Source organism: Schistocerca cancellata, chromosome 9 (assembly GCF_023864275.1).
Source record: "Schistocerca cancellata isolate TAMUIC-IGC-003103 chromosome 9, iqSchCanc2.1, whole genome shotgun sequence".
Taxonomy (NCBI): Eukaryota; Metazoa; Arthropoda; class Insecta; order Orthoptera; family Acrididae; genus Schistocerca; species Schistocerca cancellata.
In genome coordinates this window covers 20868685-20888024 of record NC_064634.1, presented here as the reverse complement: position 1 = coordinate 20888024, position 19340 = coordinate 20868685, and the positions used below count along the sequence as shown (strand labels likewise).

General features: G+C 44.1%; 1 protein-coding gene and 1 non-coding gene across 6 annotated transcripts in view; one reads left to right on the top strand and one right to left on the bottom strand.

Annotated features, from left to right (window-relative positions):
• LOC126101165 (trichoplein keratin filament-binding protein) overlaps window positions 1-19340 on the bottom strand; it is a 796043-nt gene that overhangs the window by 147028 nt on the left and 629675 nt on the right. Inside the window, exon 1 of one of the 5 annotated variants that reach the window (XM_049911862.1) lies at window positions 17924-18049. The exons of the other annotated variants lie outside the window; for them this stretch is intronic. The gene's annotated coding sequence lies outside the window, so the exon portion shown is untranslated. Of the gene's footprint in view, window positions 1-17923; window positions 18050-19340 lie in introns of those variants that run through there. 5 annotated transcript variants of the gene reach the window in all.
• Window positions 8848-8921, top strand: Trnat-ugu (transfer RNA threonine (anticodon UGU)). The gene has a single exon. It is a non-coding gene; the product is annotated as a tRNA-Thr (tRNA).

Here is a 19340-nt window from a genome sequence, read left to right as displayed (position 1 = left end):
AGGATTTCTTTTACTTATTTTACGCTTTTCATTATGGCGTCCCTGTAAAACAGGCTTGGTTAAGTAACGTTACTTTTACTTTCGTGCCACTTGCACTGCTTTACCATAAAGGTCGGTCATGTACATTGCAAGTGGTTTCTTGCCATAGGTTCATTCTTTTTCATAGTTTTCCATCACAGCGAATCTCATGATTCATGGTATCAAACTATCAAACTGGGGATGAATGTTTGGCAATATGAGTTTATAGTAGAACTAGTCCGTAGCACTGGTATTAACAAACAGTCAGCGGTTTTACATTTGCTTAATGGTAAGTGATTCAAAACGCACCAGTACTTCGGTGGGTTGCTATTATTTAGCAACGTAGAACCCGTAGACTAAGTTTTTTACACCTTTTGGACATCAATTTTAATGGTTGCATTTATTTTTTTATATTAGGTGTAATCACCCCGTGTGTCCAGCTTGACATTCGCGTACTGGTGCTTAATGCCAGTTTTACTGTTGACAACAACCTATAATGGATTAACATTTTCGCTTTGCAACTGAACTACGGGGCATCATAGCTATCTGTCTGACTGAGGGCTAAACATGTGAGCACTGACTTTTTAAAAAATTTGACAGTGTCACAGTTAATGTATGTTCGGCAAATATTTCTAAGAATTTTTATAAAAAAATTCCCTCCTTCACTTTTTTAATAAAATTCTATTTTGAAAAACTACATTTCAGTTAATAGTGTATCACCTGAAGATGCATCTGTAACGGTGCGGAGCTGCTTGTGTTCCCAATAGAGGCCTATTAAACAGCTAAAGTGGCTTGAAGAGACATAATTCACAGTGAATGCCACAACTTCTAAGACCTTTTTGGTAGAAAACGGATTGAAGACTTTTAAATATTAACAAAGTTCTCTTAGCTGTGGTTGTACTGTGTATAAAATAGTATGAAATATCGTTATTCATGTTGGAAAATAGTGATGATCCTTAAAATGAACGTTATGATTTTGTTCGATTATTGGTCATCTATTGTATGTGCAAGTTGTAAGCAGATATAATATGGCGTGCTGAAAAGGAAAGCCTCCGATTTTTTATATCAAAATTCTACGAGGGTTTTAGATAAAACTACCATTATTAGCATTGTACATCTTTATTCTTGATGTGTACATATTTACTTCTCAGCTTATTCACCCTGGTGACGGAACACATTTCTCCCAACGAGAGGCCAGTTTGTTGATAATCTCATTGTAGAAAGATGGACTTTGTTGACGCAGCCACAACCTGACTTCTGCCTGTAAAGCTTGGTCACTTAGAAAAGTGAAGTCCTCGAAGGTGTATCGCATGGTCTAGGGCGCCTTGCCACGGTTCGCGCGACGTCCCCCTTCGGCGGTTCGAGTCCTCCCTCGGGCGTGTGTGTGTGTGTGTGTGTGTGTGTGTGTGTGTGTGTGTGTGTGTGTGTGTATGTGTTGTCCCTAGAGTTAGTTTAAGTTAGATTACGTAGTGTGTAAGCCTAGGGACTGATAACATCAGCAATTTCCAAAATTTTCATTGAAGGTCTTCTTTAACAGATGAAAGTAGGATGCAGCCAACTCTAGACTGTACGGAGGATGACAAATAACAATGAAACAAAGGCGCCGAATAGTTGCGCATGTCGCAGTGCTCGTGTGTGGACGAACTCATCGAATTCAAAACTCAGTTACAGCAAGGTGTTTCTCTCTCACCGACAGTGACATACAACATTTTACACGCTATAATGCGAATCGAAAAACTAGTAGAAGCCGACCTCGGGGAAGACCAGTTTGGATTCCGTAGAAATGTCGGAACACGTGAGGCAATACTGACCCTACGACTTATCTTAGAAGCTAGATTAAGGGAAGGCAAACCTACGTTTCTAGCATTTGTAGACTTAGAGAAAGCTTTTGACAATGTTGACTGGAATACTCTCTTTCAAATTCTGAAGGTGGCAGGGATAAAATACAGGGAGCGAAAAGCTATTTGTACATAAACCAGATGGCAGTTATAAGAGTCGAGGGACATGAAAGGGAAGCAGTGGTTGGTAAGGGAGTGAGACAGGGTTGTAGCCTCTCCCCGATGTTATTCAATCTGTATATTGAGCAAGCAGTAAAGGAAACAAAAGGAAAGTTCGGAGTAGGTATTAAAATCCATGGAGAAGAAATACAAACTTTGAGGTTCGCCGAAGACATTGTAATTCTGTCAGAGACAGCAAAGGACTTGGAAGAGCAGTTGAACGGAATGGACAGTGTCTTGAAAGGAGGATATAAGATAAACATCAACAAAAGCAAAACGAAGATAATGAAATGTAGTCAAATTAAATTGGGTGATTCTCAGGGAATTAGATTAGGAAATGAGACACTTAAAATAGTAAAGGAGTTTTGCTATTTGGGGAGCAAAATAACTGACGATGGTAGAAGTAGAGAGGATATAAAATGTAAACTGGCAATGGCAAGAAAAGCGTTTCTGAAGAAGAGAAATTTGTTAACATCGAGTATAGATTTAAGTGTCAGGAAGTCGTTTCTGAAAGTATTTGTATGGAGTGTAGCCATGTATGGAAGTGAAACATGGACAATAAATAGTTTGGACAAGAAGAGAATAGAAGCTTCCGAAACCGTGGTGCTTCAGAAGAATGCTGAAGATTAGATGGGTAGATCACATAACTAATGAGGAGGTATTGAACAGAATTGGGGAGAAGAGGAGTTTGTGGCACAACTTGACAAGAAGAAGGGATCAGTTGGTAGGACATGTTCTGAGGCATCAAGGGATCAACAGTTTAGTGTTGGAGGGCAGTGTGGTGGGTAAAAATCGTAGAGGGAGACCAAGAGATGAATACACTAAGCAGATTCAGAAGGATGTAGGTTGCAGTAGGTACTGAGAGATGAAGAAGCTTGCACAGGATAGAGTAGCATGGAGAGCTGCATCAGACCAGTCTCAGGACTGAAGACAACAACAACAACAACAACAACAACAACGAGTCCTATAGTGACAGAGAGCAAATATGAAGACAAAGAATAAAGGTGTAGAACATTAATAACGTTTGTTTTATTTAAAAAGTTTTACGAGTTTTCACATAAAAAAATTCAGCACTCGTTCATGTATTCTCCCGCACGAGCGTCAGCACGCCGACTACCGGCTTTCTTTGTGTTCTCACACTCGTCCATCAGCAAGATAATGCAAGATCGCGTGTCGGTCGCAAGACGGCGTGTTGCCCGCGCTGTTCCGAACCACCTCCGCACAGAGGGTGTTCAACTGCTGGCCGGCCCCCCCATTGGAAACACCTGGACACGGGCTGCCTGCGGTCGGCAGCACCACGACTGGTGAACCTTGGAACAGAGCTTCCTGAGTGAGGCGGCAGGCCACCCGAGCTTCACCTCCAGTCCATACACAGCCGGGGCAGAACCAACGTCGCTGTCGAGAGGTGGCGTTCTGTACTGAATTTCACATCCTGTACACCCCCACTCAATCGCCTACAACTTTAACGGTTTATTCTTCCTATTACACTCTATAGTTATACATAGTAAGTAAACTTTCGTAATTTGCGACCCCGGCCCAGCGGTGTATATAGGATAATTTACTAATACGAAAGTGTGTTTCATACAGTAGCGAATCAATATGCAGTCTGTGTAATCCACAGGAACAAGATTAGGTGCCTGGATTCTTAAAAATGATTTCAGGTAGCAAGGTGGACAAGGTGATACGTTTCCTTTGTCTGTCCCCGTAGTGGTTGGTCGTGGTGTCGCGCGAAACTCGACTCCCGACCGTACCCTGCATCAGTTTTTTAAACTGCTACACTTTCAAAATCAGTCTACATAATAATCATCTGCTTCGCTTTGCCCGCGTGACACGATTCAAATTATCCCTGCTCTTCCACCAGTAGCAGCCAAATTACTTTCAGAAAGGTTCCCCACGGCTGCGACTCCTTCGGCAACATCAACAAAAAACGAAGCAAGGTAACAACTCAAACTCATCTGGTCGAAACTCACATACACACCAAACTCCAAGTTTCCACAGAAACGAACTTACACACCACGCTCAGTTTGACCTCGCGACATCCGCCTCGTTCGTTGATCACCACCACCACTGGCCAGCTCGTCACTTGCGCTGTCCTCCGATACGAGGACTCTTCCCACGGGGCACGTGCATTGCTCACTAATCTGCAACACTTTTCTAGAAATCCGCTAAGTGGCTAAGCACAATACCCATTTTCTTGTACACGTCTAGATTGGAAAAGTATACTTGCTGATCAATGAGACTAACTAACTCACGACTTCCAGTTGTTCACTATTTTAAATCACAAGCTCAGCCTCACAAGGATACGTCCCCAGCTGTGGGATCAACTTTTTGAAACGAATCTATATGGTGATGTAGGTTAAGGTTTACAGTCTGAATCGTAGAATTCTAGACACGTGTTGAGAGACAATGATTATAGCAAGAGAGACATTACAAACGCTTTCGGATGACGCCGAAGAAGAACGCCTTGTGAATCGGCAGAAGAGGCCAAGTCAGCAGCTTTCCTGCCATACTGTGAGACAACGGGCAGCGAGTTAGGACGTGTGCTGCAGAGACTTGCACTGACACCAGTGTTTCGGCCCGCCCCCAAGTCAACGAGATACGCTGCGCCCTGTTAAAGACGACATAGCTCTTCGTCTGCCCGGTGTGTGTAGTGTCCCTTGAGAGTGCGGCAGTATCGATATAGGCCAGACAATTCGCACAGTTGCAGAGCGCTGTACCGAACACAAGCTACATATTAAACAAAGGGAGATTGACATGACGGTCATAGTTGAGCACTGTCCAGAAAACAGACACAGAATACAGTTAGAAAACGCGAGGGTCTCGGTTCATGCGTTAAAATACCCGTAATTCCGTTATAAAGGAGGCGGCTGCGATTAGAATAAATAAGTATTTTAACAGGGACAAGAAGTACACGCTTAATACGACGTGGGGGCGGGCTTTGTATATCGAAAGGAAGCGAAGACCGAGGTGTCATGCTTGTAGGGAGGCGGCAGCGGCAGTTTCAAAATTGGTGCCGGCCCCTTACGCCACCTGACGTCATTTCGTCCCGCGGCGGCAAGGAATTACTATGATCCGCACAACTCGCCTTCCGCGCACACGTCGTTTCGGCCCTCTATGGTTGGTTCCAGAGGCTACAATCATGGCCATATAAGCGTAAAACCGTACCAAAACCCGCCCATTTCGACACCCTCGTGTAAACCTCTCCACCACTTACTTCCGCATCCCACTACCAAGCCTCTCATCATACCGTGACAGCACTACAGCATCCTATACAGCAACATCCGCTCACTACCCGCCAATAAGTCCTTGTATGCATGCCCTTTCCCAACACATCATCGAGACCTTCATTTCCTCCAACCACACCGTACCATCCGTACCTCTCCCTATATCCGCCACCACACTGATAACCCTCCTTCCCCCTCCCCCTCCCCTGGCCTGAGGTGGAGTAGCAATCGGCCATCACAGAAACATCCTCATTCGGCCGCAACCCTTATTCAATAATCTCACCGAACAGCTTACACTTAGCCTCCTCTTCAAACCCCTAACTTATTTGTCCTACCATCCACAACCGACCTAATAATTCCATCTCCTATGATTTCATCACCAACATCGAATGTACCATTTGCACCTATATTACTGCCACTGACCTCAACATCCATAATAGATCCGCTTTTGAATTCCAACTGTGGTACCAGTTTACTCAACCCCTCCAAGGTGAAATTGTCTCCATGTCACAACATACCTGTCCGAAAGCAACACAACCCCATACGTCGTCCTAGCATCACCCAACCTCCTTGGACACTTCACTGCACAAGTCCTCGATCCAATTGGAAATGATCACGTACCTGTCCTCCTCGCCATTTCCTACACACTACTCCATCTCCATCGCCATGCACCCCATCCAAATGTTATCAATTACTGCTCCCGTACCAAATGGAATGCCTACCAGGAATCCTGAAACAGACCTTGTCAGATGCTATCTCCGCCCATATCGCTGTTATATATATCCTCAGCGCCCCACTCTCCCCCACAAGCTGCACTCCTCCGTGAATCCCATCGCTTACGTCAATCCTCCCTAAAGGCTAGTGACTGGGAACCGCTCAAACACCTCTGGCAAATACAACGACGCATTAGAAATTTATTCAATGCTGGAAAACGCCGGAACTGGCACTAGACATGCATCAGACTCAATGCTACACTCCCAGTTAACTCTCTCAAATACTAGAAAACATTCCACCAACTTACTGGCTCCCATCCCATCCCTCATTACCCGATATTTCACAACGAGCGACCCTTACCTGACGACGTGAACAAAGCAACTCACTTTGTGTATTATCTCTCAGGCATCTTCCCCATCCCTGACGACCCTCACTTTGACTGCTCCCAATTCCCTTCTGTCCCCGAATACACAGATACCACTCCTGGCCCTCAGCTTCTGGTACTTCAACATAGAAACGCAATTAAACACATCAGTCACAGCACAGGACATAAAACAAGTACTTCACAGGAAATGCAAGACGTCCGCTGGTCATGACTGAACTACCTATCACCACCTCAAAGAATGCCCTTTCTCCTTTCTCCTTTCTCATCACCTTTGCAACCCTGTATACCACCATCCTCTCCAGAGGCTACCATCCCAACCTGTGTAAGCCTCCAAAATCCTAATTTTTTTTTCTCACCAGACAAACCCCCCCCACTGATACCTCCTCGTACTGCCTCACCTCAGTGTTTAGCAAGGTCTTTCAATCAATCCTCTCCTGATACATCCACCAACATCTGCTCCAACAGCATCTGTTTTCTATTACCCAATTTGGCTTCTGTCCCTCCTTTTCTGCTGATGATCAACTTCTGAACCTCACCCCGATCTCCTATCCCAACAGCTCAACAACTGTACATCCGCCATCTTTGTCTCCCTTGACCTAGAGAAAGCACGCAACCACATAGGACATTCCAGTCTCCTTTCCAAACTCAAGAGTTATGCACTTACAATCAATTATTCCTGTCTTATTGTGTCCTACCTCTCCAACCGGCCGTCCTATGTCTTTTTACCATCACTAATTCCCGTACCTTCCACCCCACTGCAGGAGCGCCTCAGGGATCCTCCCCTCTCCTTTACCTCTTATACACTGCCGATGCCCAAACCACCTCCTTCAGTATGGTGATGACATCACTTTCCTCGCCCTCTATCCTATGTTCCAGAAATCCCAACGATCCCTCTAAATCCACCTGAATCAATTTACCTCCTGGTGCAATCAATGGCTCATTAAAGATTAACCCCTGCAAAACGCAGGTAATAGTTACAGGACACACCATCTGGAGCTTCCATCTCCATGACTTCCATTTCACAATTTACGACCGTCTCATCCAGCTAACGCGCTAAAATACCTTGACTAACCTTCGAACAGCAACTAATGTGAAGACCTCACCTACCAATCACCCAACAGAAAGCCCAAAACAGACGAACTACTAAGAGGCAAAACGTGGGGACTGCACCCCTCCACAGTCCTTCACACATAGAAACCGCTGATCTGCCCCATCCTTTGCTATGCAAATGCTGCATGGATATCCGCCCCTCCCAAGTTCTAAATGTCCATCCAGATACTTGAATTCCATGCTTACCGCCTCGCTTTCTGCATCCGCTTACCTTCCCCCACAAGGATCCTTTAACTCAGTAAATTTCGATATCTCCTCACTCACACTGAACACCTCTGAATAACCTACACCACACGTAAACCCGACTCCGACAATCATACTGTGTCCCCTCCCATTTGCAATCCTAGTGTGCTGCTACATCTCACACATCCCACCAATCCTCTACCTGCAGACCCTCCACATCCTCTCGCAAAGGAATTTCAACCGTCTCCCTCTCCCGGACCACGTACTCTGCTTCGACATAAATCCGTCCTACCAACACTGAATCCATGAAGACAGCATTACATTACTTCTATCCCCCCTTTTAAAGTAATTTTAAATTCATAGTACATACGTCTCCTTGTTCTTTTCTTTTAGCATCTAAGTTAGAAGTAAATTCTACTGGCTGAAGAGTGGGTTGTTCGTGCCGCTGCCAGCCGCCCCGCCCTCTCGGTTCACATGGGGGTGAGGAGGGAGAGATAACAATAAAGGAAAAAAATAGTCCAGGCAGTCAGTGGTTTTTACTCCTGACGACAACGGCAGATACAGCCATCGAAAGCTCAAGTGTTTTATTCGAACTCATATGGCTTGGGAACCAAGAAAATTTTATTGACATTTGAATTATGGTCCTATTCTTGTTTTTCCTTTGAAATTGCGTCTAAATTTCCGTGCTTAGCTTGGAATCTGTTTAATGTTGTCATAGTTACAACTGACGTCGCAGCCAGCTAAAATAAGAAACTTACTCGACTGTCTCATCAACAGCAGTTTTTGATCTACGTGGGTAATTTCCTGTCAATGCTATTACTTGCGTGTTATTTTTAAGAGCAGCAAATTGTTGTCAGACCAGATCTGACTCATGAAATTACAGCGAAATCCAGACATTTAGCTGCTTACAGGCGTTGATAAATATCAACGGGGACAGTTGAAAATGTCTGCCCCGACCGGGAGTCGAACCCGGGACATGTCCGAAAGAACAGATATCATCTTCATAGTGATAAGGCTTACCGGCTAATGATCTTCTTCAGTGCGGATGCACTCACATTGCCCGAACTCTTACGGGAATCAGTAGAGTGAATGCCGCGAGTAATGAGTATAGTGGGTAGGGGCACTATAAATGTAGTGTGTGGACAGTAAGTTGAAAGTGTGGGTCTTACGGGGAGTTTGCAAGAGACACTCCCCTGCAGTCGCATTATCCTCTGTGTCCTCGATGGCTCAGTCGGAGAGAGCGTCTGCCATGTAAGCAGGAGATCCCGGGTTCGAGTCCCGGTTGGGGCAGACATTTTCAAATGTCCCTGTTGATATTTATCAACGCCTGAAAGCAGCTAAAGGGATGGATTTCATTGTAATTTCATTCTTCGAGAGCTGCAAGATCACCAATGGTATGTCCGAAAGAACAGATTGTTTATTATTGACGAATTGCGGCTTGCTCTCGTTACCTTCACTGAAACTCAGCATTTGCACTTTGATTGTAAGCGAACACCGGAAATTCTATTCAGGGAACTACGACTGTGTTGGTACTATATGTGTGAATATACACGAGGTGTAACGGGTATGAGAACAATGTACTGAACAACATTACATCGGTATTTACTTCATTTGGGGACAAATAATTATATCTATTACGATTAGTACGTTTTAGGTTGGTTAGTACCTCCGCGTACGTGTAGCAAAAGCAAGCCATTGATACTTATTTTCCTCTGGGTAGCAGGTCAGGTAATAGTATCGTGGACGCATGGATACAAAACGGAGAGACTATACTGACGGGCGTAGTCCACTTTGTGGCACAAACGTGCAGAAAACACCAGGCAGTAAATCATGTGTTTTTCCAGGAAGACTGTTAGACACAGAGAGAGAAAAAAAAAAGAGACACTAATCCACTAAAGTGGGTACATATTAAGTTAACAAGGATCTCAATATCTGTATGTATACGCCTAACACCCTGTACTGAATCAAGAAAATGTTTATCTCTCTACGAAACAATACCTCATTTACAACTCTTATGATCCCGCTTGTTATTAAACGATTTGTGCTTATGTTTCTTTTGGATTCATTAACCTTCAAAGATCAAGGCTCCAGGAATGTAGAACTCTACGTATAAAAGATCTTGCTAAATGGGAGAACAAACATATTCGCATTTTGAAATCATTTTTACTTGGTTTTAGCTGCTTCGAGCTGGTGTACGTCTCTTAAGTGTCACTTCTGCGGAACAAATTTAATAATATAGCAAGTATGTTTGAATGGGCAAAACGAATATTTCAATACTACAGATTTTTCACGTTTTAAAAACCGAGCGTAAAGAAGATTAGGACTTTTTCAATGACATATGCAATCCATACAACTTGTTACTGGCTCTATCTAAAGTTTCAATTATTTATCTACATAACCCATCAAATTTCTAATTATTGTGGACCTCCGCTTTGGACCCATTGGCAGGAAATTTGTGCGAAACACAAAACAATCCTATGTTTACATGAGATAAACGAAAGACACTATGTGTGCCGGTAACACCTGTCCCTTTCATTCCGAAATGCACGTCCAGTTGGTGATGGCGCTCCTCTAGTATTATATAAATCCAAATTCGCCGGTTCGCTGTGACCTACGGGGAAGTGCTCTGCCGATCGACAGCAGATTGACCCGCGTCGTGACATTAGTGCAGGAGAGAGCGCAGCCACGGCAGACTTCCTTGCCGGTCGTACAACGCTACTGAACTTGAATCGACTCCCCTCCAGACGCTGCTGCGCGAGACTTCCTCGCCGTGCCGCACCTGCGGAACAAACAGTGCGACCGTCTTGTCAGACGGTCCACCAGTGTGCGCCCAGCACGCCAGAGGCCAGCACACGTGTCCACCGGCGAGCATGTCGCAGTCAGCGTGCGGTGAGTCCGGTGTTTACGTTTACCTGTGCCTGTGCTCCGCGAGCGGTTACGGTGACGCCACGGCTGCCACGTCAGTGATTGTTCATATTAGGCCTCAGGTTAAAGAGCCAGGGATCTAACAAACTGCTGTCTTTGCGTCTTCAGAGACCCAAGCACAAGAAATCTCGTACTCCAGACTACATTTTTAAAAGTTTATTTTTTCAATTTCTAAGATTCTTTCGAGATGTTATATATATACACGGATGGTTCTAAGTTGTGGAATATACTCGTTTGTTCACTTGTTGTTCTACATACGGTCTTCAGAGTCCGCCTTCCAGAACAACAAACAAATTATGAAGCCGAGAGATACAGAGTCCTAAAGGCAATTGAGCTGGTGAGCAGCCGTCACAGTAGTGCTCCGACTCTCTCTGCACTGCAGTATGTACAGCAAATGTATCCAGTACTTCCACCAGGTGCAAACTCTGTCGGGCACCGGGACATATCGGGATATGGGGAAACTATGCAGCCGACGAAGCGGCTAAGGAGGCGAGTTGGTTGGGCGTTGTGATCCGCCCAGCACGTTTTACTCTCATTGTGCGGCAGAAGGATCACGTGTAAGCGAGGGCGCGATTGGATGGAGGTGGTAAACACACGGTTTCCTCATCCGGCAGCATGATCCACCAGGACTGGACGCTTGTTGAACATCACTTTCGTTCCAACGTATTTTGACCACTTGTTTTTCACATACTGACATAACGGCGGCCGGCCGCCTCTTTGGTTGGATGGCCTGTCCACCATCCCGGACACAACAGTAACAGGGTAACATGCTCCGCCCCCTGTTTTTTATTAAGCTGTCAGCTATCCACATACAACCAGCAGCTTTAGTATTTTTATTCAGCTGATCCTCGTTCCCTTAAGTAGCATCCCAAGCCAAACTGAATATTTTAAGCATCGTAGTTTAGTGTTACCAGGAAAGCCTCTACCCACATTCTTCAAAGAATCAAATTACCACGTATGAAACAGCATCAAACATTTGATTCCTTTACAAACGAGTTGATGTGTTAAATATTTGACGTTAAGCATCGAAGCAAGAGAAGTTTACGTGCATACATGTCCGAAGGAACTTTGCATCACACTTCTGAACAACACAGCAACTGCAATATCGTACTTTGCAAAAGGTTTGAAATTATATTTAAAGTCTCTAAGTACTGTTGTTCTCAGATACTGCATGAATATATTATCAGTAATTTGCAAGCCGTAAGTTATACTATAGCTCAATATACACGCTGTATAGCTTCTAGCAGTAGTACTTGTCTTACTGTGTTAAAGCTTTAACATAAGACTACACAGCTTACGAAAACTTTTTAATTTTTAAATCTGGTCAATAATTATATGAAATAGTGAAAATTGCCCACGGAAGCCGTTCGATAGCCAACCTGTATATGCCTTCATACCAATTCGACGAAGAACCGTATCAAGTGTACCTGTAATCTCTCATCTACTTTGCGGAACGGAATCATTTGCTTTACAAGTTTCCTCCAGATCGCTAACGGCACAGTCATTTGTTTAACATTAGCCTGGTTACATCCATTACTCGGGAGATTAGCTTCGTGTGTCGAGTATGCGATATCAGCTTTTCTCAAGCACAAATATGCTGCTGGTTCTCAACGTGAGGTGCCGATAAACTTTAGACAATGTGTCTAATAGTGTATTTTAATACGACAGTAGGTCATCCTAGGCAATTTATAACACTTGAATGTAACACTTTAAAGAAAAATGAGAAAATTTCAACTCTCTACTGTTGAAACCGCAATATGAACAAGCAGTTATCCCCTTTCCTCTGCACTGTTAATACGGTCGGAATAGTTATTCGCAGGAAATAACATCAAGGAGTCACTCAAAAATTGCAATAATAATCACGCAGTTTCCCTCTTGAGCAACACGCCGCCAAACGCATCAGATGCTAAATACAAAGGCACAGCCGAGAACGAAGAAAATCGTACAACCGCTCCTGTTAAATGCGGGCACAAGTATTTCTATTTACAGGATCCACGAGATCACAGTCGCCTCCGTACCTCAACAAGGGGAAAATCACACAAAAAAGCACTGCATCCGGAAAATACCTAATAATAACAGTCGGAAACGTAAGAGTGAGGGTTAGAAACCAACGCCTATTCTTTCATCTTGCAGAATATAAGGCTAAAGTTATAAATTTGACTTATGTACCGACACCCAACTTCCTTTTACTCACTTTAGCAATGACATCGGTAGCGATCGCCGGGTAAAAGTTGATCCCGTATCGCACGTTTCCCGCCTCTGAAGCAACTTTGATTATACGTGAACTGGGTTACATAACTCTCTGTACTCGTCGGGCATCAGAAATAGTGATATCGGAGTTAAAAAGACGACGAAAACAGTAACAACGTTTCATCGTGGAATGAGCCGAGTTGTTAGGAGAGGTTGTGGAAAGAGGAGAAGTATATTCATTTCCTCGTATCTAAATCGAAGAGATTCGGCGGAAAGCTGCCACACGTCAGTCGCCGGAATAAAAATGAGAGTTGTATTTTCCACGCAGGAAGTCTTTTCTGCAGCATGTGGGGTGGGTTATTTTTAAAAAGATATACCAGTTACTTTAGTGCGATGCATCGACAGACTGAAAGAACGTGAAATTCCGGTGAGTTACAACGCAGTAGGGGGCCAGACAAGTGCTCAAACCACTGCAGAGACAAAAAAATCGGCTGCTACTGCCTCGTCCACAGTAATGTCAGGAATTAGCACATCACCTCACAACTGTTCGGCGCTCTTAAGGAAGCTCACCTGGTCGTCGCATTCAGTATAAGGAGATTGCAAAATTCTGTGCACAATTCCTCACGAACTTCGACAGTAATTTGTACAGCTTTTTTATGTTTTTGTTGCAGTTTGGAACATTCAAGATCTATAGCATTGAACTACCGAAACATTTTTCTTGGACCAGGAAGATTGAAAATTATCAAATCTTTAATGTGATATGCATCTTCGTATTTTCGCGGCACAATGATTGTGCCACAAAATTTCGGGCGTGCAGCCGCATAAATTTCACTTCTTCTGATGTTTCGGCTGCATGCCGTCCAGTCATCTTCAGAATGGGCCGGATGCGGATGACTGACGCTCAAGCACTTGCTCCATCTTTTTAAACGCGTGGACCGCGCCACTGCGCTTGCGGCGCCAGAGACGATGATCGGCAGGCAGAGAGGTAAAACACATGCACGAAATTAGATCTATGGTTGCATGGTCGATCCACACGGTGATATCGATGTGTCACTGCGAGCTGCACCATTGCGACGTCTTTGTGAGTTTATTACAGAAAGTGCCGGATTCCATGATTTGTAGTCCCAGATAGATGAGGTCGAGGCTAAAATTTCGACGTTATCGTACACCATAGGGTGGCCAGAATCTATACAGTGCTCTGCCACCGGCGATTTATTATGTTGAGCGGGGTGTACCTGCGGTGCAGTTTGTGCATCTCTCATGTACTGTACGTGTCGTCTGTCCGACGTATGAACGGCCACACCCACAAGGGGATCTGGTATACCCAAGGCTCCCGAAGCACCAAATCATCTTTAACGGAACCCACGAGTGCTGCTGTCTTTGGTAGTGGGCAAAAAATCACTTTCACTTTGTTTTTGCTGAGGATCCGTCCTGTTTTTGACGACAGGCTTCCCACATATGGCAGAAAATCCATGGATTTCCGTGTTTTGTCTCTGCTTCCCTTACGCCCCTGTTGGTTTCATTCGTGGCCTTGGTGGTCAACTTCTTTATGGACGACTTCAACAAAAAGGTGCTGGAATCAGCTACCTTGAAGCCCACAGTATTTTGGAGGTATGTTGAAGACACGTTCTGTAATGTGGCCCCATGGTAAAGACACATTAAAAGTATTTTTAATCATTTAAATTCCATCCACAGACAAATTTAGTTCACAATGGAAATCGAAAAAGATAGAGGCCTTCCATTTTTGGATGTTCTGGCATGACGCAAATATGATGGCACTTTGGGACTTGCAGTAAATCGGAAAACGACACATAAGGATTTATATTTACGGAAAAATAGCTGCCACCATCCTTCGCAGACGATGAGTGTTCTCAGCAATCCGACACACAGACCACACGTAGTTGCTGACGAGAGCAGTGTGTAGGACGAGTTTCCACACTTGAGAAGGGTTTTTAAAACCAACGCGTATACTCCAGACCGGAAACGTAAGACATTACGAATGAAACAAAAAGTACACATACGGAATGCGGAAGAAAACACGGAAAGTTTTAAATCCATGGCTTTTCTGCCATACGTGGGAAGCCTATCATCAAAAATAGGACGGATCCTCAGCAGAAACAAAGTGAAAATGATTTTTTCGCCCTCCAGAAGAGACAGCCGTATTCCTGGGTCCTGTTACAGATGGTTTGGTGCTTCGGAAGCCTTGGGTTTACAAGATCCCCTGTGACTGTGGCCGTTCATACATTGGACAGACGACACGTACAGTACATGAGAGATGCACAGAGCACCGCAGGTACACCCGGCTCTTACAGCCTAATAAATCGCCGGTGGCAGAACACTGTATAGGCACTGGCCACCCTACGGTGTACGGTAACGTCGAAATTTCAGCCTCGACCTCATCTATCTGGGACTACAAATCATGGAATCCCGCACTTTCTGTAATAAACTCACAAAGACGTCGCAATGGTGCAGCTCGCAGTGACACATCGATATCACCGTGTGGATCGACCATGCAACCACAGATCTAATTTCATGCATGTGTTCTACCTCTTTGCCTGCCGATCATCTCTCCGGCGCCTTGTGTATCAGTGGCCGCAAGCGCAGTGGCGGGGTCCACGGATTTTAAAAGGACGGAGTAAGTGCTTGAGCGTCATTCATTCGGCTCACAATGAAGATAGCTGGACGGTATACAGCCGAAATGCCAGAAAAAGAAGTGAAATTTATGCGGCTGCACACCCGAAATTCTATGGAACAACCTTTCATATGAATTCGTTAGAACTACACTAACAGTCATAAGATAAAATAATTCTCAACAAACGATTCAGTAATGAAGCAAGAAGTTTAAAAATTGTGGATGGTTGACGGCTAACAAAAGATATGAAACAGCCAGAAATTACGAAGTAGTGAACTAATACTAGTTAAAACTTTTTCACGAACGCTTTTGGCTGAGAATCACCGATATATTTTTAAAAAAAGTTCTGGTATTGCACAAAATTTTCAAATCTGTGATACACTCGTGCAATAGTCACATAAAGACGCGCAGAAATTAATGGCCTTATTTATTGGCGGACGGAAATCCTTGTACTATATTGTAAAGTGAGCAATTACGAAAACTGTGTTGCATAAATTTAACTTCGTTGTCTTGTGAGTTAAATGATAAGTAAATTAGCGACTAATTCAAATAATTTCAAAATTAATGTGTCGTTTATTTTTCGGTCGCAGTTCCTTTTTTTTCCAATATGACTAGTTTCCACCTTCCTGGATCACTTCATATGTACGTAGCTGCGCAAACAACCCGTCGCGTCTGTATCGGAACTACAATGAACGCTCTGTTCGACTTGTAGTTCCGGCACAGAAACGACATGTTGCTTGCGCAACTACGTAGATCTGAAGATGATCGAGGGACATCGAAATTAGTCATACTGTAAATAAAATCCGGGTAAGTGTAGGTAGGACCCGTGCACCGAGGGCTTGGTACAAACTTAATTTCACATAGTTCAATATTCCGCGAATCGAGTATCTCGACGATTTTTACCTGTTATATTGGCAAGATATCAAAATATGTGACATACATAGCCGTGTCTTTTGATTACACTGAATTACAATGCTTAATTTTTTTTACACCCCTAATGGACCATAGACCTTCGCACGTGAGATAAATTTCAATTTGATACAACTACCCGTTCCTGAGAAAAAGGGATCTTAACAGAGTGACAGGCGTACTGGCGCATAACAAAACACAAAAAAATGTAACTGTCGTGTGATGCAATTGTAAATTAACAATTTTCGGATTTTTTTACTTCATTTGTACTGTAGAACCTTGCTTCCTGCCAAATTTCATGATTATAGGTCAATGAGAAGTATCTTACAGGTTTTGATGAGTGAGTTTGCGAGTATGTGACATAAATGGCCGTATCTTTTGAGAGCATTGTCGTAAAAGCTTTAAGACGGTAGATCTTAGAAAGCGATATAGATATCAACTTAACCTCCACCCGCTCCTGAAAACAAAAGGGGTCTTAACAGTCTTAAGAACGGACGGATGGTTGAACGGACGGACGAACGAACGGACACACAAACAGACTGGTTGGCTGACAACAATGTGATTGTATATGCGTACCGTTTGTACCGACTGCAGTATGGAGCACCAAAAATGTGCAACTGGGACTTAAATATAAAAGATATACAAAATTTTCACTAATATCAACACAGTTGCCGAATTCTCTTCCGGCGAGTATGTCGGTCATAGTGAGTTCTGGGAGATGAAGAGTGAGTACTGAAGAGTGAGTACTGAAGAGTGAGTACTGGGAGATGAAGAAGCTTGCACAGGATAGAGTAGAATGGAGAGCTGCATCAAACCAGTCTCAGGACTGAAGACCACAACAACAACAGTGAGTTCTCGTAAAGGTGAAACAGTATTCGTCAACAATAATAATTTAGAGATGATAATTTTGGAAATGGTAGATACTACAAAGGGAAAAGTCAGAAAGATAACAAAACTATTTAAAATGAAAGAATGAGACGGAATCCACTAAGAAATAAATTTTGGAACTTAGCTTCTTCTTGCTCTTTGCAATTATCAAGAATGCATTTACACTAAGACGAGTTCCACAAGCTAAGAAAAAAATAAAGAAACGAATATTCTGTACTGAAGTACCTGATATTAGCAAAAGAGCTGTTGCATCTAACGGTGCTCCCTATATAGTAACCAACAATGAACTGATAATCAATCAATCGTTATTCGCATGATTAGCTTCTCTCCCGCAAGCCATCGCTACTCCGGGCAAGTCGTCTGTTTTTGTATTCCAATTCGTTGCATTTACTGTAGTTTAGAAATTATTCGAGGCTAAAAAGTCATATTTTTATCTGAAACAGTAATCATACTGTTGTTTTATTTAATGGCAACTGTCAATTACGTATCTTTTCGTCAAACAGTGTACGTGTCATATACGCTACTGTCAGAAAGTACGAAGCAGTGCAGAACCGCGGCTCAGAGCAGCACACTGCGGGACGCCGTTAGTCCCAGTCCACGCCCACGCTTCCTGGTCACGCCATCACTCCAAACGCAGCCGTCTGTGCTGTGGTGTCAACGCCAGCGTGCGCGTGGGGCGGTACTCCCCGGTACAGCTGCCGCTAGTACGAGTGCGGGAGGAGACAGAACGTTCTAGAGAGTGCATTACCTGTTGTTGGATGGCAGGTGCAGATGTGGAGGGGTTGCGTTCTCCCCGGTGCGACCCTCCCACGTGGCGGTCACACGTGGTCGACCGGAACCTTGACGAGGAGTACGCCTGCCTTCACTTTCCCACGCAGTCAGACGTCGGGCTGCTGTCAGGTTCAAATGCCCCTCAAAGCTGGATACTGCGCGGTTTGAGCAGCCTGCAAAATGAAGACACCTTTCAAACTCTGTCTCACATGAGTACGCGGCGTTTCCGTGCCCATCACAGCGATCAGTCTACATCAAACGCCGTTCGCGCCCGTTTTAGACGCTACCAGTCTCAGCAACAACGCAAAACACCGACAACAGTAATGCCCGGTTTTAAAACTGACAAATGTCAACGGTAAATCAATGATGAGGTTACTGTACTGCCATGTATTGGTGATTTGTAGGAAACTTAAACAGGGTGTGTGCGGCTGCCAGCAGTACAGTTTCATAGAGCGTTGCTGTTTACTATACGGTTCAAGACTGTAGTATGCAGTCGTAAGGATTTTTAGTAATTAATACACCGATTCTAGCGGCGTAGATTGCTACATCGTCAACGGTATTTTAATACGAGATGTGGCTTCACCCTCATCCCTTCTCCCCAGCCCGCCGTTTCTGATCAGTGTTTCTGGGAAGAAACTGAGGAGTGACGCACACTTTGCAACTGGTAGCTGACTCGACAGCGACGCAATACACGTGATCCAAAAGTTACTCATTACTCGGAAGTCTGGTTTACACCAGAGCGAAGGCAAGTGAACGGGCATCAGCGAACGTGAACTTGTGTAACGGTAGGTAGGAGACTGCGAGCGAATACCATTTGCTCTTATTCCGTTCGTATTCTGCTCGTTGGCGGTCTTTCGACAAACCATCAGAAGATCTTCGCGTCCTCTCCGCTTCGGCGCTAGCAGCGCAGACGGCTATGCTCTGTTGTTTTTCATGCGAAATACTGTTGGTGTTGACGAGCGTCAACGACGGTGTGGCCTGAAGAGTACGTCCTATGTAAAGTTGGTGACAGAAGAATACAGGTATAGTAGGCTGTTGTGCGACTCGAGAGCATATGCCAAAGAAAAAGAAATGTGACTGGCAGAAAATTACCGAGATCTCAACGGTACAACTGGGGACGTGACAGAGGTGATCAATTTATTACATGCTTTCGTCAAGTAGAAAAGAAGTGAATAAGCACCAGCTTTATAAAAAGCACAACAAAAGTGTTTGGAAGAAATCAAGTACGGATACATATCTATTATGCTGCTCAACATTAAAAATATGCGAAAGACGTGGTGAGTGATTATCCTTTTGATGCCAACATGTTACCTGTGCTCTAAGAAAGAATTAGCAGATCAAGCTGCCTATATGACAGGTTTACGTATGTTCCACTTTTCATTAATCATGGTTTA